General features: G+C 35.7%; 1 protein-coding gene and 1 long non-coding RNA gene across 4 annotated transcripts in view; both read left to right on the top strand.

Moving 5' to 3' along the window:
- LOC135651139 (uncharacterized) overlaps positions 1-8,591 on the top strand; it is a 10,018-nt gene extending 1,427 nt beyond the window's left edge. The window contains exons 1-4 of one of the 3 annotated variants that reach the window (XR_010501757.1): positions 1-2,680; positions 3,347-3,517; positions 4,219-6,923; positions 7,878-8,591. The exon at positions 1-2,680 is cut by the window's left edge and continues 1,427 nt beyond it. This is a non-coding gene — a long non-coding RNA (uncharacterized LOC135651139). Of the gene's footprint in view, positions 2,681-3,346; positions 3,518-4,218 lie in introns of all 3 variants that reach the window. The other 2 variants (XR_010501756.1, XR_010501755.1) reach the window with 2 other exon arrangements.
- Positions 8,592-9,845: 1,254 nt separating this feature from the next.
- LOC135651863 (ADP,ATP carrier protein 1, mitochondrial-like) overlaps positions 9,846-14,160 on the top strand; it is a 29,470-nt gene continuing 25,155 nt past the window's right edge. The window contains exon 1 of the mRNA XM_065172398.1: positions 9,846-13,071. The gene's annotated coding sequence lies outside the window, so the exon portion shown is untranslated. The remainder of the gene's footprint in view (positions 13,072-14,160) is intronic.

Raw genomic sequence — 14,160 nt, 5'->3', positions numbered from 1 at the left:
TTAGTGAGAATTTTTTAAATATTAAAAAATAATGAATTAAATTACACTGAATATGAATTTAACTACATTATGGATATCTTTGTCCATGTGAACTTCAGTTCTGTGATCAATGATCTGTAAGTATTGGTTGGCCTTAAAATCATCTTTGAATGCTTTCTTGACCTTCTCTCTTGTTGTAATCAACATATGTCTAAGATAAAACATTTGTGGATGCGTGTCCATATCTATCTTACGGAGAACAGTGTAAAGTGGTTCCACACCTTTCATGATTTCATTCATGATATCCCAAAATCTAAAAGAAAGAATAGTCTTTTCTATCTTTTTTACATAGCCCGATCTCGAATACCTGGAATCGGACCATTCATGTTAGGCCCTGCCTCTTTTATTGTATTGACTTTAAAGCAATGAAATTTATTGTAAACCGAGTGACTACAGGTTTGAGTATCTCACCATTTATATACTTTTGCATTAAAGAGTGGACCCATTGATGATATATATAAACTTTGTGATCGACTATGCTCGAGCTACACGCTTGTTGACTAATGGTAGCTCGCCAATATCCTTCAACATTAAATCCATACAATGAGCTGCTTATGGAGTCCAAAACAATATTTTTCTTTTTTCTATCTATTATAAATCGATCTTCTTGAAATTGGCTCCATTATCGGTGATTATATAAACAATGTACTATGGTTCGATCTCGTCTACTATGATGATACTTGTCGAAAGTATTAACTGACTTATGAAAAACCACTAGTCTATTGCAATAAACAAGAAAATTGATGACACTTATTCTTGTTGACCCTGTCCAACTATCATACATCAATGTTACCCCATATTCGTCCCATTGCCTCTTGAAGGATTTGATCCAGTCATTCAGTTCTGCCACCTCCTCATCTAAATACACACTGTGGATCTGTTTCGGTGTTGGATGCTGGATCCCCGTGCCAGACTTTTGAGCCTTAGGTTGTGCTTGTTAGAATCCTGTAGAAGTTGAACCATTTTGCAATAGCCTTCCCAATATTTTGCCTATTTTCAAACGGTCAATTTGATCGTTTGAATTAGGCCAATCTTAGTCCTTGATCGATAATGGTTTAAATCCGACTGTTATCGACTTGTACAGGTTGGTAATGGTCCCCATTGATCAGTGATTTCAATAGGCGCTCGGGCGCTCCCCTAGGAGCTCGGGCGAGACGAGGCGAGGCCCGAGTGCCACGCTTCATGTCCAGGCGCCTCGCTTCAAAGAGGCGCCACTTGGGCGCTCACTCGAGCCCAGGCGTCGGGCGCTTCGGGAGAGCGCCTAGGTTAAACCAAGCGATCGAACCAGATTTTTAGGTCTGGTTGGTCTCCGGTGCTTTAGTTGGTTCAATCGAACCAACTAAATCACCGATATCAGGCTCCCTCTCGTGATTTCCCCGACTTCCTCAACCCTAACACTCGCGATTTTGTCATTGAGATTTCTTCTCTGTTGTTGTTGCTCTCTACTGTCGATGCCACTATCCCTGCTCGCTGCTGCCACAATCACTGCTCGTCGTTGCTACAATCGTTGCTTGCTGCTGCTGTCGTCACTTGTCGCGGTTGTCGCCACTCCCGCTGCCGCTCATAGCTCCCGCTTCCACTCCCCCTATCGTCGTCGCTCATCGCTCCCGCTTCAGCTACGACTGTTACTTGCTACCGCTACTGCTACCACTACCACTATCGTTACCTTAGCCTCGGTCTTCTCACACTCTTCTCATTATACTGTTAACAGTATATTAACAGTACATTGCTAATTGTATACTAATAATAGTATTTTTATTTATTAGATTAATAATTATTCTTTTGATTTTAATACTATTAATTTTTATTTATTTAATACTATATTTTTTATTTAAAAAATAAAAAAATACTATTATGGTTTATTTTTTATTGTGATATTGTACTCGATTTTCTTAATTTAATAGCATATTTTTATTTAAATAATTATATTTTTTAATTATATTATATATTTTTATATTTTAGTGCCTTGCTTCGCTCGGGCGAGCGCCTAGCGCCTTGGGTGTTTTTGGACCTTAGCGCCTTTTGGCACCTAGCGTTTTTTAAATCACTGTCATTGATACAATACCTTAAATCAGCATGGTCAGACTACAATTGCTTCGGAAAATATCAAGCCAACCCTAAATAGTTGGAATATTATGGCTTGTTTTTGTACTTGTGGATTGTTGTACTTGTGTGGTAATCAAGGATTTTACAGCAAAATGTGGATACAAGAATCTTGGTTTAATGAGATTAATAGTGCAGTAACTTTCTATCAGATGCATTCTGGAGATTGCACATCCTAAAATTTGGTGTATATGTTTGAACTTTTCTCATGCGTGTTTAGCAATTTGTTCTCATCTGTTTTCTACTGCATGGGTGGATTTATTTGCTTGATATCTGCTGATTTATTTTGTGTCATTCTTTCCTTTGATTTACTGCTGGGGTTTTTAAATGGTGTCTCTAACCTTTTTAGGTGTATTTCTTCTTAAAATTATATGTAAGATGAGTAATTTGAAAAGTCAATTTATTTATCATTTACTGCCAATACTCTTTTTTTCCTCTAAATTGGTTTGGTCAATTGCCACAGATGCGAGCTGTATCCTCAGAGTTAGAGGTCCTTGGTAGGCATCAACACCCAAATTTAACTATTCCATTTCTAAAGGTAAAAACATTTCTTTTCCAGTCTTCATTTTTTTATCTTTTTAAATTTCAGCTCTTCTACACATGGACATAGAATTAAGTTCTAGGTCTCACTAACGAGTGACCATGTTACATGAATTGTGTCCTGATTTATTTTAGACTAGTTTCTACAGCATCTTGCTGTCACATATCCTTGTTCTTATCTGATGATGGAATTCATTTGATATGTATCTGTATCTTTGACATAAACATATATGATTATCCTGCTTGACAAAAAAAATTTCAATCTGCATAAAGCTGATGTCAACATTTTGGCAGGTTCAAAGATTTTAGGTGTATATTTGTACAAACTAAAATATATTGGACCTGTATAATGTATATCATTCTATCCCTTGTTATATCAAGAAGAACTATGGTTGGCATTCCAAAGTATTTAGAATTGTGGTTAACTCTTCTTGTATCAGAGTTATGTTTCCTTTTTGTTGTATGTTTAATATACTGAATATAAATCTCTTTTGCTTGGAGAAAAAAAATCTTTTTTGTTTTATCTTGTTCTATTATTATATTCTTCTTTCTTATTTTATCTTGTTCTATTATTTCATTCTTAATCCTAAAGTTTGAAGATGTTACAAGCAGATTTTCTTATTTGTATTTTGAGCTTGCTGATTGTTAACATTCTTGTGTCTAGGCTGTGGGTGAAATTGCAAAGGCATCACAAACTGAAGCATCTTCTTTGCCAGATCAGACAGAAATATTTAGTTCACAAGTCAGCTCCAAGATTCTTATGATGCAAAAATGGATTAATGAGAATCATGTGGATAGTAGCTCCTTCTCCATGTGTACCGAATCCCAGGCTTAGGTAATTCTTATTTGTACTATAAGGATTCTGGTCTTCTGTTTCAGCTTTGATTAGTACTGTTGAATGATTGGCACATGACCATGAAATCTGCCAAATTATGTTTCATTGAATTTTTTGAGTATTAATTTAAGAAATTGCTTTTATTTGTAAAATTGTACTGTATTAATTTAAGAATTTTGTGAGTATTAATTTTGTGATTAGACAATGATTTTACTGTATATTGCTTTTATTTGTAAAATTGTACTAAAAATTCCTACATTACTGTGATCTTCGCCCAGACAGATATCTCATATTTCAAATTGTACTATTTAGTATATCTGATATCATGATGAAATATGACTAAGAGTGTAGAAGTTTAGTTGCTTTCACATATGATTGCCATATTTAACTAACAAACTAAGCACTTTGATCATAAAATTTTATACACCCCCCCAGTGAAAGAACACTTTTCTAAAAACAAAGAATTAGTTCTCTTTGAAGATGCAAAAGTGGAGACAGATTAAATAGTTATCTTCTGTGGTTTAGCAGGCTTCCAGTGCTATTTTTTTCTCATTTCTTTGTTTCAATTGGTATATTGTTATTATGATATTTTTAATCTAGTGTTTGAATATTTTATGTAGTCTTTCAAGGTTCTCTTTGTTCAATGCAAGTGCTATTTGGAATAATTTCCCATTGCCTTTTTGTTTTAATTTGACAACCAGAAATTGGATCTGTCAATTTTGATGATGTTAGTCTTCACTTGGAATATTGGGAGGAATTATTGTTTTAGTTTAATGAGATGAAAAGATACAGAAGAATTGTTGGATCTCTTGTTGGATCATGCTTAAAAGCTGCATCACCACTTGTTTCTTCACAGAAAGAATCAGCTTGTCTGGTGTCTCTGGACATTTATTGAGGTACTTGCTTGATATGTTTGTTGATAAAACATTTTTGGCCAAATGAATCTCTTTCTAATTCTCATTCTGCTGTTGCAAATACTGTTTGGTGTTTAATTGTCAGAAGGCAGCTCAATGCACAGGCACCCATTAATGCAGGTCTGGGAAGGGTCAATTATGCAGTTCTTTCTTTCAGTCAGGGAGAATTAAATTTAGTCTTTCTCAATTTAAGTTTCTACTATATAAAGGGAAAACACAAATTAAGCTCAGCCATTTCAGTATTTATTGTGATGTGAGGAAACCTCTTAGTTACCTGTGTTTAAAGTGAAACCTTACAAGTGACTTAAAAGAAAAAAAAATCTGGATTGAAAATAAGAAAAGAACAAAGGACAGCACATGTTGCCTCACAAGTAGGATACCTTTTCATGTTGATGACCCTTTTCGTTTGTTTAGCATTTCTTTGTTTGATAGCAGTATTTTCAAACTAATGGGGCTATGTAATTTTAGTGGAAAATTAATTGATTACTTATTCATATACGGCAACTTGGATTTCTGAAATTTTTTGACGTGAGGATACTTGGGTAGATGGCTTACCATTATGTACCTATCAGATACCTTATTCATTAGATAATTTTTTGGTACAAGTGATCTGTGCTTAGTCTGTGAATTCAAAATTTTTTACTACCATTCATACGCTTTATGCTTTTCATGGAGTGTATTTTGCAAATGGTTCTTCTTACGAATGACAAGCTATTAATGATGGATAGAATGATTACTGGCTACATAATGTAGTTTGCTTGTCATTTGCAAGGTTATAAAGTTGGACAAATTTTGAAGTCTATGTTTACCTAAAATCCAATGATTACAAACTAGAAATTATTTAAGCAATAGGAACATGTACATTGCCATGCAGATTTTCGATTATGTAGGTCCAAATGAAGGTTTTTTAAAGCTTTATTTTCATTTGGATCTGTTATTTTAGATGTTTATTTTTGAAGAAAGTTCATTTGGCTCTGCTATAATAGTCGTTTATTCTGTGACTTGTTCTGGATTATTGTAACAGGGAAGCCATTGTTTTGCTAAGTGAAAGGCTTGCATTTACCATCTCTTTGTTCTTTATATAACTATATGCTTGTCAAGGATTTTAAGATGTCGACCATTTGGAGATGTTACTGTATTATTTCCCTAAATCATGTGTTTCGTTGTGGCTTTCAGTTTCTAGAAGTGCCACTTTTATTGGGGTAGCAACCATGAAAAGTCAGAACATGTTCTGAATGTTGTTATATGGTTTAATTGGGAAAATGAACTGTTCTGAGTATGATTTCAAGTTTGTCATAATTTCCTTGGTGTAGGATACTTTGGGTCATGGGTACAATCCAAGCATGGGCCATGCTGCTTGGTTTTTGGTATGTGGGGGTAGGGATAATGTTGACTTTTTTGGATTAGTTCCTGATAGTTCTGTTGCTTTTCGGTCGTGTTCACTTAGTAAGTTGGGGTAAGACATCTTGATCTTTTCACAGCATTTAACTAAATGCTTTTTTTCCCAAAAAAAGGTAAGAGACATGAAAACTTGATGGTTCTTAATTTTTGTTGATTTAAGCCTTTTTTTAATGGATTTGAAGTGTAATATATCATATGAATTCCATTTTTGCTTAGATGTTCTCTATTTATAAAGCCGAATAAAACTTTGAGATTGGATTTTTAATTTGTTTATCTTGTCGTGTATGATGGCAACCTGGAAAATACAGTATTGCAAAACAGATCAACAACCTGCATCATAATTTCAAGTAGTATGATCAAAGTAAATAGACAGCAACTTCTTGTTGGTGTCTTTTTCTCAACACTCCTTTTCTCTTTCTGGAATAATGTTGTATTTTGCAGAGAACAAAATTTCACATTTATTCCCAAGGTCTCAGTCCATTGTCTTATTACTTTTAAGCAAGTCATTTAGGACTATCAGTTTAGCAGATTCTGCCTGTAAATTGCTGCCCTAAAAAGGTGTTACTGGTTAGACTGTTGCAACAAAGCAAATGTTAATGGAAGTCTTGGTTTCTGTGCCAAAATCAGTTGATATGGTAGGAAATGTGAACCCTCTTCTCCATATTATTATTGGTTATGTTTGACAATTGTGTGTTGGTTTTGAACCATTGCATAATATGTTTTCTTTGTTCAACTAAATAAAATAATTAGATGTATACTTTTGTTAGGGGCTTGAGTGGTAAATATCTTATTGGAAAATAGTAAAACAAAATCTTTCTTGTTATTCTCCTTAGATTTCAGTTGTTTGTACTTTAGAGTAAGGCATTTTTTTGTAGGATGTTTCTGTATCTCTTGCAAAAGTGGAGGAAGCTTATAAGCACGGGAAACAAACCAAAGCAGCAATCTGGGAAGCAGTTCAGTTGCTATCACTAAATGATCTGAAAGATGGGATGGAGGCTGCAGATGAGGAAGCTGACGAGAACAGAGTGCTTCCAGCAATGAACATAATCTGGCCTTATTTGATTCTTTGCCTTAAAAATAAGGTTTCAGTGGTATGATAGATTTTTTTTTTTGCTAATTTAGTAAATCTCTTTGGTCTTTTTTCCGTTAACATTTAGTCTATTCTGCGACATCGTACTTTGCTCGATTGTCTGATTTATGCTGAAGCTTCATATATATTTCTCATGTCTTGGGAATGGGAATGGAGTGGTTTACAAGAAATTAAAAAAGAAAAGACAGAGGAGAATAATGATAATATTTAACAATGAGCTCAAGTACCATATGATCAAACGCATACTAGTCTTGAGTGTAGAGATAGACATTTTATCTAATCCTTCTTGCTTTATTTGATAATGAAGTTGTAACAATTGTTAATGCTTGACAGCTCCAATAACACCATATTTTGTTTGATGCTTTAGTGGATTATGTATGATTATGCATATAGGACAAAAGGGGGGTTTGGAGCTTTAGGGCTTATGTAATGAGAGAGTTAAGAGGTAGGATAATTGGGGGAGAAATAAGATAGATATTAGGTGGATATCTTGGATTCACTCAAGTCTACCAAACTCACTTCATGGGAAGATTGTTGACATCACATCACACTGTATTGTTGTCACAAGAAATTAAATCAAGTTAGTACAATCATAGGATACATGCTCATAAAAACTATAAGTATTTTAAAAATGTTAAGAAATTAAATGGTTGTTCTGAAAGTTTGGTGTCAGAAGGTGTTGATTTGGTTTTGAAACTTTGCCCAATTGCAAAAAAATAAAAAATAAAAATATTTGGGCTACTGATAGGCCATGCCAATGTGTATTGTGTATTGTGTCTTATGCGGTGGTGTTGGAGCATTTGATACATATATGAATATGGAGTGTTGGTACTTCCAAGTTGAAAAGCCTTGACATGTGGCTCCATGTTATTTTGGACTTTTAGTAACCATTAAAGGATTTATGCTATTAGGGTTCAAATATTGTCTTCTGATGTTTCTAACTTGCTGTATTTAGCCATTAAAGGACTTCTAACTTGAGGAAAGAATTCTTCTCCCTTACCGAAGTAATTCTATCACTTCAGAAGAACCTATGGCTGAAGTCTCCAGCCAAAAAATCCAGTCTGCAGTATTGGACATGATTACCATGATATGTTCGGACAAGAGGACTAGTTCAGCATTACAGACAGTCCTGAAGAAGGTTAGTGGTATTGTCGTAGGTATTGCTTGCAGTAGCATGTCAGGTCTCAAAGATGCATCTCTAAGGGCATTATCAGGACTTGCTTGCATTGATTCAGACCTTACCTGGCTTCTGCTTGCCGACGTCTACTATTCCCTGAATAGAAGGGGGATGTTATCCTTCCACCATGTCGAGATCTGGCGGGGATTTCTGAGCTGCTTCCTGCCGCATCATCCAAAAAGGAATATTTGTTTGTGAATTATGCAGGAGAAGATTTAGGCCTTGATATAGATCCTTCATCCGTGGAGGTAGTATTTAGAAAGATGGAATCAGTAGTTCTTTTATGATAACATTTGTACAGTCATCTGTATCATGTTGAATGTACTCTGTAAATTTGTGGGAGATGTTAAGAATCACTGAGAATGTAAAAGGGCATTAGATGTCACTTTGCACATGGTAGTTATAAGATTATGTTACATGCGGAGGCTTTTAGTGCACGTTTCCCAAATGTTCGAGGCAATGTTTTCAAAGGGCATTTTCCTTTTCTAGCAAGGCAAGTTTAGGTGACTTTTCTTCAGTGAGATAATTTCTTATATATTCTGTCTCATGGTGTTAAATGATTTCATTTGTATGATGTTCATGAAACTCTGAAATCTACTCAAATGTTTGGTTATCATACCATTAATAGTGTGATTCCTCTTGTTATCCTTGGTTGTTTTTTAGGTTTACATATGTATTTTCAATTGGGGTATGCCGTAGTTGCGAAGCACAGTATCGGTTTGTGATGCTATCTCAGCCAACCGTTGAAAAGATGAGAACATCACCTTATCAGTTTGCAAGCAGAAACGACGTCGTGTGTGGGATCGTCGAAATAATCATCTGGCCCCAATCGTGTTAAACAGTAGGAAACAGCAGGTGCCTGGAGCATAGGAATGTAGATTGTCTGTCTTCATCATCAAATCAAAGAGGAGTAGTATCATACGAAGAACAAACGAGCAACCGCTAATTGGTAGCTGAACACAGTGTCGATGAGAACACACGGGATGATCGTCAGCGTTTCAATACCATTGATTGATGAGTACAAGCTTATCTAGGTACCTCTGGTTGACATGGGAGACTTGATGTGGTGAGACCACACATTGTTTTATTGGAAATCATTTTATTAGTGACTCAGTTTGAGATGATCGGATAGGCGGATTGGGATTTTCCTAGTTGTAAGATTCCTTCCTGGGGCTAGGTCATTCAGGTGTTTTCGAGCGATCGATGATCCTACTTGGCAGGGTGACACCGGAGGTTGTCTGACATGATCCCTCCGATGCTTAAGTTAGCAAAAAGGAGAAGACAGTAATGTAAACTATATGACTGAGTTAGTGTGTAGACTCCTCTTTTGACATCTACTTAGGGATAGTTTTTATAAGGATCGATCGTTTGTAGATTGTTAGTGTTTGTTGATATTTTAAATGAGTAGTTTATTTGTTTTAGGGTAATTATTATGAATGTGACGACTGGTATTATTTTTTTACGGTTGCACGTGCCCGCGCGAATGGTACTGAAGGCTTCTCGTATATTACACGTCGTTGTAGAGGGTAATGCGGTTAATTCATAGTGATGCCGTTACGCCACGTTGCCTGACAGTGATTCCGTGTTCGTGATGTCGTTATGGAGACGGAGGAGATCGTATTCCGTTAACGGATCGTTTCTAGCAACCCGGGCCTCCCTCTCACCGACCTATGATACTAGACACTCCACCCCTATATATTCTCCTCTGTCCTCCCCATCATATTTCTTGAAACGCCTCGTTTGTTCTCTGTCTTCGTTCTCTTCGAGCTCTGTCGTTGCTTCCGAGTTCTTGAAATTTTCTTTACGGAACTTTGTCTGCTCCCTCAAAGAAAATAGGAATCAGTGCTATTTAGTACGTGAGAGGACCACTATCAGCCACTCCTTGTCGCCTCTCTGCGTCGTCTCCGAGAAAAGAGGGAGCCGCTTCGGAAGGGTAAAACCTTAATATCATGTGAATTCTTCCTTGATTTCTCGAGATCTTTGTCTATTTTCATGTTTTCTTCGTTTATCTGGTTGCTGATCGTGTATCTGACCGGATTGATCGGGTCCTGTGTCTTCCATTTCGCTATTTTCGAGTCGCTTTAAAGATATTTTCAAGTGTGTTCTCTACTAAATTATGGATCGATGTGATCTTTGATTAAGCAATTCGTTAGACAGATATCTGTTCTTCTTTCCAGATCGGTATCATTCTCGTCTTTTTCGTGTTAATTTTTTGATCGATCTAGCGTTGGGAATCTTGTTTTAGAGACGGATATGGTGGGTATAAGGGTTGGTTGTTTGTCATGAAAACTGTTAGATCAGGTAGATCTGCAATGGTTTTAGGGGTGGCCTTGTTCTATATGCTTGATTTTCTTTACGGACCTTTGTATGCACCCTAAGAAAAAAGAGGAATCACTGCCATTTAATACGCGAGAGGACCTCTCTGTCATCCCGTTCTTGCGTTTCTGTCGCCTCTCTCCTTTGTCTCCGAGAAATGAGGGTGCCGCTTCGGAAGGGTAAAACCTTAATCTCATACGAATTCTTCCTTGATTTCTGTAGATCTTTGTCTATTTTCATGTTTTCTTCGTTTATCTGGTTGCTGATCGTGTACCTGAGCGGATCGATTGAGTCCTGTGTCTATCATTTCGTTATTTTCGAGTCGATTTGAAGATATCTGTTCGTTATTTACAAGTGTGTTCTCTTATTTTCGTTATTTACAAGTCGATTTGAAGATATCATTTCGTTATTTTCGAGTCGATTTGAAGATATCATTTCGTTATTTTTGAGTCGATTTGAAGATATTTGTTCGTTATTTACAAGTGTGTTCGTTATTTGAAGATATCTGTTCGTTATTTTCGTTATTTTCGAGTCGATTTGAAGATATCTGTTCGTTATTTGAGTCTTGTGTCTATCATTTCGTTATTTACAAGTGTGTTCTCTACTAAATTATGGATCGGTGTGTCTTTGATCAAGCAATCCGTTAGACAGATATCTGTTCTTGTTTTCAGATCGGTATCATTCTCTTCTTTTTTGTTTTTTTTTAATTGGTCTAGCGCTGGGAATCTTGTTTTAGAGATGGATATGGTGGGTATAAGCATTGGTTGTTTGTAGTGGAAACCGTTTGATCAGGTAGATCTGCAATGGTTTTAGGGGCGGCCTTGTTCTTGACGCTTGATTTAGTACATTAATCGCATCTGATCTCCTTTTTTACAAGGACTGTAGGCTGTTTCATGGTTCTTGTTTGCAAATTTGGTCCCTGATAGCTTTCGAGGTGGTAGACATCTCAGATTAGCTTGGGGATTTTAGACCTTGGAGCTTGTAGCTTCTCTAATCATGATACGTTTATTGATCTATGACTTGCAGTTTTTTATGTGGCTAAATTTATAGTACATAGACTTGGCACCGATAACACTTGGTTATTTACTTCTAAAATAAAGTATTGGTTTTGACGTGGAGTAGCATGGTTTATATATATGTTTGCTCTCTTTTATGGAGTTATTTAAACTATTCCATTGGAGATCGTCTGTTTTATTTATAGAAACCCATGGTGGTAACGTTTATGATCTATTAAGCTCTGTATTTTGTGTGATGAAGCTTTAAGGTTATTTTGACCGTTGAAATTGTTAACTATTGTATTTTATATTCTTGGTCATCTGGAATTCTTCATGATGAGGTATTCAATTTGGTAAATGTTTCATTTGTTTGTGGCTGTTTGCTTTCATCTTTTCTTGTATTGATTATTTACTGTATTTTATGTGATTCTTTATAGCACAAATGTCTGCACATTTTCTTTGTATAAAAGTACCAGCCTTGTAGGTTGTTCATAAAAATTGTTCAGTTTTGCAATTCTCATGACAATATCCCAATTATCATATTTTTTAATTCTCATAATCTTAAACATTAATGCCTCTTATTAGTCTATTTTTAGGTAATTATGGTATGGTCAGACAAAACTACTTGTATACAGTTAATCTATTTTTTAGTCTATTTTTAGTCTGTTGGTTAGACAAAACATTAATGCCTCTTTTTTAGTCTATTTTTAATCTATTTTTCATGGATGGGTCGGAGGTGGGTTTTCTCTTGTTGCATCGGTCTTCGATGACAATGGCATGCTTTTGCTTGCTTCCATCCTTATTGTCATCGTTCCATCATAAGTCCTTGATCCTTGGTCCAAAGATGGTTCGGTACAGGGATTCTTTGTGAAAGATTCTTATGGTCTATTTCATGACCACCCCTTCCTCGATGGTGGCGAAAACCTAGCCGTAGACACCATCATCAGCTTAGCTTCCTTGGCAGAGGCTAAAATTGAAGGTGGCGATCAACAAGGAGGGTTTTCTATAGTTGCATCGATGGTGATCTCTTGCTTTCGCTTGTTTCCTACCCTACGGTGGCCATTCTATCGCAAATTCTTGATCCTTGGTGCAGAGAAGTGTCGGTACAAGGATTCTTTTGAATCGATTCTTTTGGTCACAGATTTTCATAGCAAGCTCTGCTGCTGCCTAGCTTACAATGAAGATGGCAATTGATGAGGAGGTTTTTTCTCTCATTAGGCCGGTGATGCTTTGTCTTTCTTCCAGCCCTATCATTGCTGTTTGATCACAGATTCTTGATCTCTTGGTCCAGAGGAGAAGAGTCAGTAGGTTGGTTCTTTGGGATATGGAGTGTTCATTTGCCATATGATGGATTTCTGCCCATTGGCAAGGAAACCTTCTGTCAATGGCATAATTGCATTGATAAAGGAGCCTAAGGTGGAGTAGATTATTTGGTCATAGTGTGTTGCTATGATCGTGCTGTTTGTGCTTCTTATTGATGAAGAAGAGATAATTGGATTGGGTGCCGATAAGTGGCTGAGAAAGTTTATTCATCAGTGTTTGATAAATCCAGCTAATCTGTTTGTAATACTATGATCAGCTTAGTGAGTGTGGGAAGTTCTTTATGGCAAGCTAAGGAGGGCACCGACCACAGCCAGTAAATGAATGTAATATTTATTCAGGTAAGCATTGTTTTGATTGAAGCTTATTGGACTTTCGTAGTTCTAATGCTTGAGTGAATATTCTTATGCAATTTAGTTTAGTCTCCTTTCATTTTTTTATATGGAATGTTATACATAGGTTTTTATCACATGATATTATTTTAGTAATCTCTTTTTAATAGAAGCTATAATTGATTTACATTTTCTTTCCATAATGCATTTTCATTACTAATTCTGTTACTTCTGTCATATGATATGTTATACATGTCAATACGTCATCATATATAAGATTTTTGGTTGGCTTGACGAATATGGATTCATGAATCTAACATCTATATTTTCCCCTAAACCCTAAAATTATCAAATTCTGAATTACCCTATTTTTCCGTCTGAGTTTTCAAATTTTCTTGAACTTTTTGCTATTACCCTCTTTTTTGTAATTTTAATAATTAAGCTAGTATTTATTTTGTTAAAATTTTATTTTTGTGCCAAAAAGTGGGAATCCAGTTTGAAATGTTGAAATTTTTTATTTTTCGAATTAATATATTATGTTATTAATATTTAAATAATTTTGTATATAATTTTAATAATTTTTAATAAATTTCTTCTGCATTACTGTACTTATGATTATTATTTTTTTCTAATTTTTCAATTAGTATTACTTTTTTCCCATTAATGAACAATAATGGGCCTATTGTGAGTAGTAATGGCCTGCCTCTACACAGTAATAGGCTAGTCATTTACTATCGCCAACGTGGCGTAGTTATAATTCATATATTTTAGTAATATTTATATGTTTTATCAAATCTTGATGTTAATACAATAAACTCTTCATGTTAATGTGATAAATCCCTTCGTCTCCATTGCTCTACGTAGCTCCCTCCCCTCGCATCCTAACTCCCCACAACTACCTTCTTGAGCCTCCTCTATTCAATCCATAGACATTTTCATGATTGCCTCATTTATCTCTTTTCTATCCTTCCTCGAGATAAAGAATGTCTGTCATCACCTTTGTATCTCGGGAAATCTATGGAAGAGCAGTTATCGGATGAACCAACAAGGCCTAATTTCTCTTGAACAAGGAAGGAGATGGTATTTTCCCATCTTTAA

The sequence above is a fragment of the Musa acuminata genome, chromosome BXJ3-10 (genome assembly GCF_036884655.1).
Source record: "Musa acuminata AAA Group cultivar baxijiao chromosome BXJ3-10, Cavendish_Baxijiao_AAA, whole genome shotgun sequence".
Lineage (NCBI taxonomy): Eukaryota > Viridiplantae > Streptophyta > Magnoliopsida > Zingiberales > Musaceae > Musa > Musa acuminata.
The sequence above is the reverse complement of the archived record's forward strand: the minus strand, read 5'-3'. Positions and strand labels throughout refer to the sequence as shown.